This window comes from Mesoplodon mirus (assembly GCF_964341445.2).
Source record: "Mesoplodon mirus genome assembly, contig: HAP1_SCAFFOLD_3986, whole genome shotgun sequence".
NCBI classification, from domain to species: Eukaryota; Metazoa; Chordata; class Mammalia; order Artiodactyla; family Ziphiidae; genus Mesoplodon; species Mesoplodon mirus.
The window spans coordinates 1-10,756 of NW_028293832.1; the positions used below are offsets into that span (position 1 = coordinate 1).

Consider the following 10,756-nt stretch of genomic DNA (forward strand, 5'->3'; position numbering starts at 1 on the left):
GAATGACTCTCTACAAATACGGTAATAACTATGTTTCGCGTTGCTTGCGCTAATATGATAGAAGCAGCATCGTACCTGTTTTTTTGTGCTTCGTTCCATTGGTTCGCTATTTATTTCATGCTATTCATTAGTTCGTCTCATTGCGAATCTCTCTCCAGCATCTCGTTTGAATGACTCTCTACAAATACGGTAATAACTATGTTTCACGTTGCTTGCGCTAATATGATAGAAGCAGCATCGTACCTGTTTTTTTGTGCTTCGTTCCATTGGTTCGCTATTTATTTCATGCTACTCATTAGTTCGATTCATTGCGAATCTCTCTCCAGCTTCTCGTTTGAATGACTCTCTACAAATACGGTAATAACTATGTTTCACGTTGCTTGCGCTAATATGATAGAAGCAGCATCGTACCTGTTTTTTTGTGCTTCGTTCCATTGGTTCGCTATTTATTTCATGCTACTCATTAGTTCGATTCATTGCGAATCTCTCTCCAGCTTCTCGTTTGAATGACTCTCTACAAATACGGTAATAACTATGTTTCACGTTGCTTGCGCTAATATGATAGAAGCAGCATCGTACCTGTTTTTTTGTGCTTCGTTCCATTGGTTCGCTATTTATTTCATGCTACTCATTAGTTCGATTCATTGCGAATCTCTCTCCAGCTTCTCGTTTGAATGACTCTCTACAAATACGGTAATAACTATGTTTCACGTTGCTTGCGCTAATATGATAGAAGCAGCATCGTACCTGTTCATTGTGCTTCGTTCCATTGGTTCGCTATTTATTTCATGCTATTCTTTAGTTCGATTCATTGCGAATCTCTCTCCAGCTTCTCGTTTGAATGACTCTCTACAAATACGGTAATAACTATGTTTCTCGTTGCTTGCGCTAATATGATAGAAGCAGCATCGTACCTGTTTTTTTGTGCTTCGTTCCATTGGTTCGCTATTTATTTCATGCTATTCTTTAGTTCGTCTCATTGCGAATCTCTCTCCAGCTTCTCGTTTGAATGACTCTCTACAATGACGGTAATAACTATGTTTCTCGTTGCTTGCGCTAATATGATAGAAGCAGCATCGTACCTGTTTTTTTGTGCTTCGTTCCATTGGTTCGCTATTTATTTCAAGCTATTCTTTAGTTCCTCTCATTGCGAATCTCTCTCCAGCTTCTCGTTTGAATGACTCTCTACAAATACGGTAATAACTATGTTTCGCGTTGCTTGCGCTAATATGATAGAAGCAGCATCGTACCTGTTTTTTTGTGCTTCGTTCCATTGGTTCGCTATTTATTTCAAGCTATTCTTTAGTTCGTCTCATTGCGAATCTCTCTCCAGCTTCTCGTTTGAATGACTCTCTACAAATACGGTAATAACTATGTTTCTCGTTGCTTGCGCTAATATGATAGAAGCAGCATCGTACCTGTTTTTTTGTGCTTCGTTCCATTGGTTCGCTATTTATTTCATGCTATTCTTTAGTTTGTTTCATTGCGAATCTCTCTCCAGCATCTCGTTTGAATGACTCTCTACAAATACGGTAATAACTATGTTTCGCGTTGCTTGCGCTAATATGATAGAAGCAGCATCGTACCTGTTTTTTTGTGCTTCGTTCCATTGGTTCGCTATTTATTTCAAGCTATTCTTTAGTTCGTTTCATTGCGAATCTCTCACCAGCTTCTCGTTTGAATGACTCTCTACAAATACGGTAATAACTATGTTTCGCGTTGCTTGCGCTAATATGATAGAGGCAGCATCGTACCTGTTTTTTTGTGCTTCGTTCCATTGGTTCGCTATTTATTTCATGCTATTCTTTAGTTCGTCTCATTGCGAATCTCTCTCCAACTTCTCGTTTGAATGACTCTCTACAAATACGGTAATAACTATGTTTCGCGTTGCTTGCGCTAATATGATAGAAGCAGCATCGTACCTGTTTTTTTGTGCTTCGTTCCATTGGTTCGCTATTTATTTCAAGCTATTCTTTAGTTCGTCTCATTGCGAATCTCTCTCCAGCTTCTCGTTTGAATGACTCTCTACAAATACGGTAATAACTATGTTTCGCGTTGCTTGCGCTAATATGATAGAAGCAGCATCGTACCTGTTTTTTTGTGCTTCGTTCCATTGGTTCGCTATTTATTTCAAGCTATTCTTTAGTTCGTCTCATTGCGAATCTCTCTCCAGCTTCTCGTTTGAATGACTCTCTACAAATACGGTAATAACTATGTTTCTCGTTGCTTGCGCTAATATGATAGAAGCAGCATCGTACCTGTTTTTTTGTGCTTCGTTCCATTGGTTCGCTATTTATTTCATGCTATTCTTTAGTTCGTTTCATTGCGAATCTCTCTCCAGCATCTCGTTTGAATGACTCTCTACAAATACGGTAATAACTATGTTTCGCGTTGCTTGCGCTAATATGATAGAAGCAGCATCGTACCTGTTTTTTTGTGCTTCGTTCCATTGGTTCGCTATTCATTTCAAGCTATTCTTTAGTTCGTTTCATTGCGAATCTCTCACCAGCTTCTCGTTTGAATGACTCTCTACAAATACGGTAATAACTATGTTTCGCGTTGCTTGCGCTAATATGATAGAAGCAGCATCGTACCTGTTTTTTTGTGCTTCGTTCCATTGGTTCGCTATTTATTTCATGCTATTCTTTAGTTCGTCTCATTGCGAATCTCTCTCCAGCATCTCGTTTGAATGACTCTCTACAAATACGGTAATAACTATGTTTCACGTTGCCTACGCTAATATGATAGAAGCAGCATCGTACCTGTTTTTTTTGTGCTTCGTTCCATTGGTTCGCTATTTATTTCAAGCTATTCTTTAGTTCGATTCATTGCGAATCTCTCTCCAGCTTCTCGTTTGAATGACTCTCTACAAATACGGTAATAACTATGTTTCACGTTGCTTGCGCTAATATGATAGAAGCAGCATCGTACCTGTTTTTTTGTGCTTCGTTCCATTGGTTCGCTATTTATTTCATGCTATTCTTTAGTTCGTCTCATTGCGAATCTCTCTCCAGCATCTCGTTTGAATGACTCTCTACAAATACGGTAATAACTATGTTTCACGTTGCTTACGCTAATATGATAGAAGCAGCATCGTACCTGTTTTTTTGTGCTTCGTTCCATTGGTTCGCTATTTATTTCATGCTATTCTTTAGTTCGATTCATTGCGAATCTCTCTCCAGCTTCTCGTTTGAATGACTCTCTACAAATACGGTAATAACTATGTTTCTGGTTGCTTGCGCTAATATGATAGAAGCAGTATCGTACCTGTTTTTTTGTGCTTCGTTCCATTGGTTCGCTATTTATTTCATGCTATTCTTTAGTTCGTCTCATTGCGAATCTCTCTCCAGCTTCTCGTTTGAATGACTCTCTACAAATACGGTAATAACTATGTTTCTCGTTGCTTGCGCTAATATGATAGAAGCAGCATCGTACCTGTTTTTTTGTGCTTCGTTCCATTGGTTCGCTATTTATTTCATGCTATTCTTTAGTTTGTTTCATTGCGAATCTCTCTCCAGCATCTCGTTTGAATGACTCTCTACAAATACGGTAATAACTATGTTTCGCGTTGCTTGCGCTAATATGATAGAAGCAGCATCGTACCTGTTTTTTTGTGCTTCGTTCCATTGGTTCGCTATTTATTTCAAGCTATTCTTTAGTTCGTTTCATTGCGAATCTCTCACCAGCTTCTCGTTTGAATGACTCTCTACAAATACGGTAATAACTATGTTTCGCGTTGCTTGCGCTAATATGATAGAGGCAGCATCGTACCTGTTTTTTTGTGCTTCGTTCCATTGGTTCGCTATTTATTTCATGCTATTCTTTAGTTCGTCTCATTGCGAATCTCTCTCCAACTTCTCGTTTGAATGACTCTCTACAAATACGGTAATAACTATGTTTCGCGTTGCTTGCGCTAATATGATAGAAGCAGCATCGTACCTGTTTTTTTGTGCTTCGTTCCATTGGTTCGCTATTTATTTCAAGCTATTCTTTAGTTCGTCTCATTGCGAATCTCTCTCCAGCTTCTCGTTTGAATGACTCTCTACAAATACGGTAATAACTATGTTTCGCGTTGCTTGCGCTAATATGATAGAAGCAGCATCGTACCTGTTTTTTTGTGCTTCGTTCCATTGGTTCGCTATTTATTTCAAGCTATTCTTTAGTTCGTCTCATTGCGAATCTCTCTCCAGCTTCTCGTTTGAATGACTCTCTACAAATACGGTAATAACTATGTTTCTCGTTGCTTGCGCTAATATGATAGAAGCAGCATCGTACCTGTTTTTTTGTGCTTCGTTCCATTGGTTCGCTATTTATTTCATGCTATTCTTTAGTTCGTTTCATTGCGAATCTCTCTCCAGCATCTCGTTTGAATGACTCTCTACAAATACGGTAATAACTATGTTTCTCGTTGCTTGCGCTAATATGATAGAAGCAGCATCGTACCTGTTTTTTTGTGCTTCGTTCCATTGGTTCGCTATTTATTTCATGCTATTCTTTAGTTCGATTCATTGCGAATCTCTCTCCAGCTTCTCGTTTGAATGACTCTCTACAAATACGGTAATAACTATGTTTCACGTTGCTTGCGCTAATATGATAGAAGCAGCATCGTACCTGTTTTTTTGTGCTTCGTTCCATTGGTTCGCTATTTATTTCAAGCTATTCTTTAGTTCGTCTCATTGCGAATCTCTCTCCAGCTTCTCGTTTGAATGACTCTCTACAAATACGGTAATAACTATGTTTCACGTTGCTTGCGCTAATATGATAGAAGCAGCATCGTACCTGTTCATTGTGCTTCGTTCCATTGGTTCGCTATTTATTTCATGCTATTCTTTAGTTCGTCTCATTGCGAATCTCTCTCCAGCTTCTCGTTTGAATGACTCTCTACAAATACGGTAATAACTATGTTTCACGTTGCTTGCGCTAATATGATAGAAGCAGCATCGTACCTGTTTTTTTGTGCTTCGTTCCATTGGTTCGCTATTTATTTCATGCTATTCTTTAGTTCGTCTCATTGCGAATCTCTCTCCAGCATCTCGTTTGAATGACTCTCTACAAATACGGTAATAACTATGTTTCGCGTTGCTTGCGCTAATATGATAGAAGCAGCATCGTACCTGTTTTTTTGTGCTTCGTTCCATTGGTTCGCTATTCATTTCAAGCTATTCTTTAGTTCGTTTCATTGCGAATCTCTCACCAGCTTCTCGTTTGAATGACTCTCTACAAATACGGTAATAACTATGTTTCGCGTTGCTTGCGCTAATATGATAGAAGCAGCATCGTACCTGTTTTTTTGTGCTTCGTTCCATTGGTTCGCTATTTATTTCATGCTATTCTTTAGTTCGTCTCATTGCGAATCTCTCTCCAGCATCTCGTTTGAATGACTCTCTACAAATACGGTAATAACTATGTTTCACGTTGCCTACGCTAATATGATAGAAGCAGCATCGTACCTGTTTTTTTTGTGCTTCGTTCCATTGGTTCGCTATTTATTTCAAGCTATTCTTTAGTTCGATTCATTGCGAATCTCTCTCCAGCTTCTCGTTTGAATTACTCTCTACAAATACGGTAATAACTATGTTTCACGTTGCTTGCGCTAATATGATAGAAGCAGCATCGTACCTGTTTTTTTGTGCTTCGTTCCATTGGTTCGCTATTTATTTCATGCTATTCTTTAGTTCGTCTCATTGCGAATCTCTCTCCAGCATCTCGTTTGAATGACTCTCTACAAATACGGTAATAACTATGTTTCACGTTGCTTACGCTAATATGATAGAAGCAGCATCGTACCTGTTTTTTTGTGCTTCGTTCCATTGGTTCGCTATTTATTTCATGCTATTCTTTAGTTCGATTCATTGCGAATCTCTCTCCAGCTTCTCGTTTGAATGACTCTCTACAAATACGGTAATAACTATGTTTCTGGTTGCTTGCGCTAATATGATAGAAGCAGTATCGTACCTGTTTTTTTGTGCTTCGTTCCATTGGTTCGCTATTTATTTCATGCTATTCTTTAGTTCGTCTCATTGCGAATCTCTCTCCAGCTTCTCGTTTGAATGACTCTCTACAAATACGGTAATAACTATGTTTCACGTTGCTTGCGCTAATATGATAGAAGCAGCATCGTACCCTGTTTTTTTGTGCTTCGTTCCATTGGTTCGCTATTTATTTCAAGCTATTCTTTAGTTCGTCTCATTGCGAATCTCTCTCCAGCTTCTCGTTTGAATGACTCTCTACAAATACGGTAATAACTATGTTTCTCGTTGCTTGCGCTAATATGATAGAAGCAGCATCGTACCTGTTCATTGTGCTTCGTTCCATTGGTTCGCTATTTATTTCATGCTATTCTTTAGTTCGTCTCATTGCGAATCTCTCTCCAGCTTCTCGTTTGAATGACTCTCTACAAATACGGTAATAACTATGTTTCACGTTGCTTGCGCTAATATGATAGAAGCAGCATCGTACCTGTTTTTTTGTGCTTCGTTCCATTGGTTCGCTATTTATTTCATGCTATTCTTTAGTTCGTCTCATTGCGAATCTCTCTCCAGCTTCTCGTTTGAATGACTCTCTACAAATACGGTAATAACTATGTTTCACGTTGCTTGCGCTAATATGATAGAAGCAGCATCGTACCTGTTCATTGTGCTTCGTTCCATTGGTTCGCTATTTATTTCAAGCTATTCTTTAGTTCGATTCATTGCGAATCTCTCTCCAGCTTCTCGTTTGAATGACTCTCTACAAATACGGTAATAACTATGTTTCTCGTTGCTTGCGCTAATATGATAGAAGCAGCATCGTACCTGTTTTTTTGTGCTTCGTTCCATTGGTTCGCTATTTATTTCATGCTATTCATTAGTTCGTCTCATTGCGAATCTCTCTCCAGCTTCTCGTTTGAATGACTCTCTACAAATACGGTAATAACTATGTTTCTCGTTGCTTGCGCTAATATGATAGAAGCAGCATCGTACCTGTTCATTGTGCTTCGTTCCATTGGTTCGCTATTTATTTCATGCTATTCTTTAGTTCGTCTCATTGCGAATCTCTCTCCAGCTTCTCGTTTGAATGACTCTCTACAAATACGGTGATAACTATGTTTCACGTTGCTTGCGCTAATATGATAGAAGCAGCATCGTACCTGTTTTTTTGTGCTTCGTTCCATTGGTTCGCTATTTATTTCATGCTATTCTTTAGTTCGTCTCATTGCGAATCTCTCTCCAGCTTCTCGTTTGAATGACTCTCTACAAATACGGTAATAACTATGTTTCACGTTGCTTGCGCTAATATGATAGAAGCAGCATCGTACCTGTTCATTGTGCTTCGTTCCATTGGTTCGCTATTTATTTCATGCTATTCTTTAGTTCGTCTCATTGCGAATCTCTCTCCAGCTTCTCGTTTGAATGACTCTCTACAAATACGGTAATAACTATGTTTCTCGTTGCTTGCGCTAATATGATAGAAGCAGCATCGTACCTGTTTTTTTGTGCTTCGTTCCATTGGTTCGCTATTTATTTCATGCTATTCTTTAGTTCGTCTCATTGCGAATCTCTCTCCAGCTTCTCGTTTGAATGACTCTCTACAAATACGGTAATAACTATGTTTCACGTTGCTTGCGCTAATATGATAGAAGCAGCATCGTACCTGTTTTTTTTGTGCTTCGTTCCATTGGTTCGCTATTTATTTTAAGCTATTCTTTAGTTCGATTCATTGCGAATCTCTCTCCAGCTTCTCGTTTGAATGACTCTCTACAAATACGGTAATAACTTTGTTTCACGTTGCTTGCGCTAATATGATAGAAGCAGCATCGTACCTGTTCATTGTGCTTCGTTCCATTGGTTCGCTATTTATTTCAAGCTATTCTTTAGTTCGATTCATTGCGAATCTCTCTCCAGCTTCTCGTTTGAATGACTCTCTACAAATACGGTAATAACTATGTTTCTCGTTGCTTGCGCTAATATGATAGAAGCAGCATCGTACCTGTTTTTTTGTGCTTCGTTCCATTGGTTCGCTATTTATTTCATGCTATTCTTTAGTTCGATTCATTGCGAATCTCTCTCCAGCTTCTCGTTTGAATGACTCTCTACAAATACGGTAATAACTATGTTTCACGTTGCTTGCGCTAATATGATAGAAGCAGCATCGTACCTGTTTTTTTGTGCTTCGTTCCATTGGTTCGCTATTTATTTCAAGCTATTCTTTAGTTCGTCTCATTGCGAATCTCTCTCCAGCTTCTCGTTTGAATGACTCTCTACAAATACGGTAATAACTATGTTTCACGTTGCTTGCGCTAATATGATAGAAGCAGCATCGTACCTGTTCATTGTGCTTCGTTCCATTGGTTCGCTATTTATTTCATGCTATTCTTTAGTTCGTCTCATTGCGAATCTCTCTCCAGCTTCTCGTTTGAATGACTCTCTACAAATACGGTAATAACTATGTTTCACGTTGCTTGCGCTAATATGATAGAAGCAGCATCGTACCTGTTTATTGTGCTTCGTTCCATTGGTTCGCTATTTATTTCATGCTATTCTTTAGTTCGTCTCATTGCGAATCTCTCTCCAGCTTCTCGTTTGAATGACTCTCTACAAATACGGTAATAACTATGTTTCACGTTGCTTGCGCTAATATGATAGAAGCAGCATCGTACCTGTTTTTTTGTGCTTCGTTCCATTGGTTCGCTATTTATTTCAAGCTATTCTTTAGTTCGATTCATTGCGAATCTCTCTCCAGCTTCTCGTTTGAATGACTCTCTACAAATACGGTAATAACTATGTTTCACGTTGCTTGCGCTAATATGATAGAAGCAGCATCGTACCTGTTCATTGTGCTTCGTTCCATTGGTTCGCTATTTATTTCATGCTATTCTTTAGTTCGTCTCATTGCGAATCTCTCTCCAGCTTCTCGTTTGAATGACTCTCTACAAATACGGTAATAACTATGTTTCTCGTTGCTTGCGCTAATATGATAGAAGCAGCATCGTACCTGTTTTTTTGTGCTTCGTTCCATTGGTTCGCTATTTATTTCAAGCTATTCTTTAGTTCGATTCATTGCGAATCTCTCTCCAGCTTCTCGTTTGAATGACTCTCTACAAATACGGTAATAACTATGTTTCACGTTGCTTGCGCTAATATGATAGAAGCAGCATCGTACCTGTTTCTTTGTGCTTCGTTCCATTGGTTCGCTATTTATTTCATGCTATTCTTTAGTTCGTTTCATTGCGAATCTCTCTCCAGCTTCTCGTTTGAATGACTCTCTACAAATACGGTAATAACTATGTTTCACGTTGCTTGCGCTAATATGATAGAAGCAGCATCGTACCTGTTTATTGTGCTTCGTTCCATTGGTTCGCTATTTATTTCAAGCTATTCTTTAGTTCGATTCATTGCGAATCTCTCTCCAGCATCTCGTTTGAATGACTCTCTACCAATACGGTAATAACTATGTTTCACGTTGCTTGCGCTAATATGATAGAAGCAGCATCGTACCTGTTCATTGTGCTTCGTTCCATTGGTTCGCTATTTATTTCATGCTATTCTTTAGTTCGTCTCATTGCGAATCTCTCTCCAGCTTCTCGTTTGAATGGCTCTCTACAAATACGGTAATAACTATGTTTCACGTTGCTTGCGCTAATATGATAGAAGCAGCATCGTACCTGTTTTTTTGTGCTTCGTTCCATTGGTTCGCTATTTATTTCATGCTATTCTTTAGTTCGTCTCATTGCGAATCTCTCTCCAGCTTCTCGTTTGAATGACTCTCTACAAATACGGTAATAACTATGTTTCACGTTGCTTGCGCTAATATGATAGAAGCAGCATCGTACCTGTTTTTTTGTGCTTCGTTCCATTGGTTCGCTATTTATTTCATGCTATTCTTTAGTTCGTCTCATTGCGAATCTCTCTCCAGCTTCTCGTTTGAATGACTCTCTACAAATACGGTAATAACTATGTTTCACGTTGCTTGCGCTAATATGATAGAAGCAGCATCGTACCTGTTTTTTTGTGCTTCGTTCCATTGGTTCGCTATTTATTTCAAGCTATTCTTTAGTTCGTTTCATTGCGAATCTCTCTCCAGCTTCTCGTTTGAATGACTCTCTACAAATACGGTAATAACTATGTTTCACGTTGCTTGCGCTAATATGATAGAAGCAGCATCGTACCTGTTCATTGTGCTTCGTTCCATTGGTTCGCTATTTATTTCATGCTATTCTTTAGTTCGTCTCATTGCGAATCTCTCTCCAGCTTCTCGTTTGAATGACTCTCTACAAATACGGTAATAACTATGTTTCTCGTTGCTTACGCTAATATGATAGAAGCAGCATCGTACCTGTTTTTTTGTGCTTCGTTCCATTGGTTCGCTATTTATTTCAAGCTATTCTTTAGTTCGTTTCATTGCGAATCTCTCTCCAGCTTCTCGTTTGAATGACTCTCTACAAATACGGTAATAACTATGTTTCACGTTGCTTGCGCTAATATGATAGAAGCAGCATCGTACCTATTTATTGTGCTTCGCTCCATTGGTTCGCTATTTATTTCATGCTATTCTTTAGTTCGTCTCATTGCGAATCTCTCTCCAGCTTCTCGTTTGAATGACTCTCTACAAATACGGTAATAACTATGTTTCACGTTGCTTGCGCTAATATGATAGAAGCAGCATCGTACCTGTTTTTTTGTGCTTCGTTCCATTGGTTCGCTATTTATTTCATGCTATTCTTTAGTTCGTCTCATTGCGAATCTCTCTCCAGCTTCTCGTTTGAATGACTCTCTAC

At 38.7% G+C, this 10,756-nt stretch overlaps 1 long non-coding RNA gene across 1 annotated transcript; it reads right to left on the minus strand.

Annotated features, from left to right (window-relative positions):
• Positions 1 to 1,165: 1,165 nt before the first annotated feature.
• Positions 1,166 to 10,454, minus strand: LOC309798528. The gene is made up of 3 exons (XR_016039680.1): positions 9,980 to 10,454; positions 3,100 to 5,282; positions 1,166 to 2,594 (listed from the first exon to the last, which is right to left on the minus strand). It is a non-coding gene; the product is annotated as an uncharacterized lncRNA (long non-coding RNA).
• Between the last annotated feature and the right edge of the window lie 302 nt (positions 10,455 to 10,756).